Below are 3,736 nucleotides of genomic sequence, written 5' to 3' on the forward strand. Positions count from 1 at the left end.
AAAGATTTGGGACCAAAAGCGGTTAGCAGTGACCATTGAATAAGTTTCTTCAGCTTGAGTTGGGTTAAAAGCACGGAAGGTATTTGCACCATCACCGTCCTCAAATAGAGTGTTTTTCTACGGTCGCTCCATGAATAGCGCATAGCAGAGCCGCACCTAATACTCCGGCAACTCCCATCATATGAAATGGGTTCAACGTCCAATTATGAAATCCTTGGAAGAAAAGGATGAATCGAAATATCGCTGCTACGCCAAAACTCGGCGCAAAGAACCAACCAGATTGCCCCAGTGGATAAATAAGGAATACAGAAACAAAAACAGCAATTGGACCAGAGAATGAGATTGCATTATAAGGCCGCAATTGAACAGACCGAGCAAGTTCAAATTGGGCGTAACATGAAACCTATTAGTGCAAAAGCCCCGTGGAGAGCTACAAAAGTCCATAGACCGCCTAATTGACACCAACGAGTAAAATCTCCTTGTGCTTCGGGCCCCCATAGTAGCAACAAAGAGTGTGCTAAACTATTGGCAGGGGTAGAAACTGCTGCGGTTAAGAAATTACAACCTTCCAAATAGGAACTAGCCAATCCATGGGTATTACCAAGAAGTTACAAAAGTTGTCCCTGTAAACCAACCCCCTAAAGCGAAATAAGCACAAGGAAAGAGCAATAGGGCCAGACCATCCTACAAAAACGAACGGTCCCTTCGTAACCAGTCATCCATAGTATCAAATAGATCATTTTCTTCTTTAGGAATTCTACCAAGGGCTATAGTCATAGTGATCCTCCTATTCAATTACTTCAACCATTTCCGAGCACCTCATATCACTTTCCAAGGCATATGATAGTTTTATTATCTGTGGACGATTTCTTTCTCGTTCAATGCCCTTTTTCAATGGTCTCGAAGAGAGAAATTTCCCATTTTTATCTATGGAGTCACAGTCACAACCGAGGTCGTGGTAAATCCATGAATTTGATTCGATTTGTTTTTCTTATACTATTTATTTGTTTTTCTTATACTATAGAAATAGAAATAAATTGTTTTTCTTATACTATAGAAAGAAATAAACCTTTGAATTCAGCATTATTCCAAGACTCCTATTTCAAAGTCTATCTTTTAAGGGAAAAATGCAAATAAAAGTAACCCTTCTTTTCCCATTCCCTCTCTATTGCATGGGTGGAAGAACTAAAATAATAGAGGATTCTGAAAAAAAAAAATGGACCTTCGAAATCCAATTTTATGTGTAGCGCAAAGGAGTTGCGATTTCTTCTTATTCCTATAGAACATCTAGTAACAAGAATATGAAATCGTAAATAGCGAAAAATTCTTGTCTTGCGCGGTCTAAGTCTAAGGAAATAAAAAAAATTCGCTTATACAATTTCATCTACATCGAATTTATATATCAGAATAGCGGATAGAGGCATCATTAAAGGAGTCAGGTCTACTTACTTTATGCTTCTTTCCAATTTTATGGTGGATTTGATAAGAACCCTTTTTGCTTTCTTGATAAATAATCGACAAAAAAAGCGTTTTTTTTTTATATAACCTGCTTGTTTTATTATAATTATAACAAGTCCTATATGGAAATGCCCGCTAAAGAGAAAATCTATTTGATTGTCTCTCGGCCAATATCGATTTTTAGAAAGAAAAAACAAGAATTTTCTTCTTTTTTTATTAACATTAAGAAAAAAGAATATAATTAAAATGGAATTGGCAATATAATTTTTATAGACTTTTGAAAGAAAAAAAAGGGGTTTTTTGCAACCGTTATTTCTTATTTCTTGCCTATATCATATCACGGAAACCTTTCGCTTTGGAACGTGGAGAGATGGCTGAGTGGACTAAAGCGGCGGATTGCTAATCCGTTGTACAATTTTTTTGTACCGAGGGTTCGAATCCCTCTCTTTCCGCTCCCTTGGATCATTTGGGACTTTCGAATTGGAAAGAATTCTGACCCCCGGATTTTCTCATAGATAAATGTACGAAACAAATCCAATAAGAAAAAAAAAAACTGAATTTTTACTCCTCGCGTCCAGGATTCCGTCCTGGGTCATTAGATAAGAATCCAAAGATAAAGAGTGAAACAAAGAATATCACTACTGTATAAACAAAAAGTTTGAGAGTAAGCATTACATAATCTCCAAGATTTTTTTTAAGGAATAGATTACCAGTTTTTCCTTACCACACGGATCCACTAGGATGGTTTTTTTTTATACCTAAAAATGCAAAAAAGAATTCTTGAAAAAAATTGCAAGAATTCTTTTATAATAAGCACTCTTATCAATAGCAAAAATAGGGTTAGGTGGTTAGGTATTGTGTAGGTACCTTTAGGTACCTGCTCAACCTAGGTGCAGGGGAGTAGAAAGGCTGATCCAAATTTATTGCTGTAGCTACCCATTCAATGTAGAAGAATTTAAATTTTAGAATCGAAGGTTCATAATATAAAAATATAAAACTTCTCGGCTTTTACCCATTTTAAAATTTTTTTGGAATGAACACATCATTCAATTTGGCATACAGAGTACTAAAGATTTCATCGAAAACTTACAGCAGCTTGCCAAACAAAGGCTAATAGAAAAAAGAATAGAGGTATAACAGGCATAATATCCACGATTGGATTGAAAATAGCATAAGCTTCGGGTAATTTGGCAAAGAAAAAACTAGTAGGATAAAGAACAGAATTAAAACAGATACAGGTTAAACTAAGTATATTAGGCATAACAAGCATTTCATTCTTGTAGAGTAAATAATTGGATTTTTCTTGAGTTATTTTTTTAAGGGAAAGAAGGAAAAGGCAGATTCAAAATCTTTTTTCTTCGGACTTTCCCAAACACAAAATACCTCCTTGTATTCGCACTCTCAAATGAGAGTGGAATAAATTCGACTTTCATATAATATCTTAATAGAATTCCATGTAATGATCAATGCATTTTTTTGATTCTATATTATCCGCATGTGTAGAATACTAGCAAGAGAATATCCCTCCTTTTTTATGTAATTGAAATGGTATTGACGAATAACAAATAAACATACTAGTGTTTATTAGTGTCGCATAAAACCCGAAATGGGGCGTGGCCAAGTGGTAAGGCAGCGGGTTTTGGTCCCGTTACTCGGAGGTTCGAATCCTTCCGTCCCAGATTGTTTCTGATGAAACAAACGGTGAAATCATATAGTATTCCGTACGAGACAAAAGTTTATTAAAGAGAATAATGATATCTTATTCTTTCTCAGAAAACATAATAAAGTCTTAAGTCCAGTCAAATTGACTATCTTTATTTTCATGAAAAAATGGGATCTATCAAGCACATTCAGGATATGCCTCTACTATAAAATCACTTAGTCATATTTTTTTCTTCCTTTTGGTATTCGAGTTGAAGAAGTACGAGAATTCTATAACTACCAAAAACTTTCAATCTTTTCATTGGAATAGTTTATTTAGTTATTATAGTTAATTGTTTTTGGTACTGAAAAAATATATTACTACTAGAATTCTAATTCTAGTAATTAAATTAATTAAACTTTTTTGGAGGTTGATAGTTTATTTATTGAGGAAGAGTCAATCCTTCTTTTCTCACTTCAAGATTGATCATCTCGAGCCATCCGTTGAGGGTGGAAATTTAAGAATAAATAAGTTTTAAGCAAACTTGTTTAGTCGTCTTTTTCAAACTATGTTTCATTCATATGATAGAATTTTAATATGGGTTTAAATAAATTGGATCTTGGCGGAGGCTTCCCG

Source organism: Triticum urartu, unplaced genomic scaffold, assembly GCF_056163025.1.
Source record: "Triticum urartu cultivar PI428250 unplaced genomic scaffold, HENAU_Tu73 scaffold1, whole genome shotgun sequence".
Taxonomy (NCBI): Eukaryota; Viridiplantae; Streptophyta; class Magnoliopsida; order Poales; family Poaceae; genus Triticum; species Triticum urartu.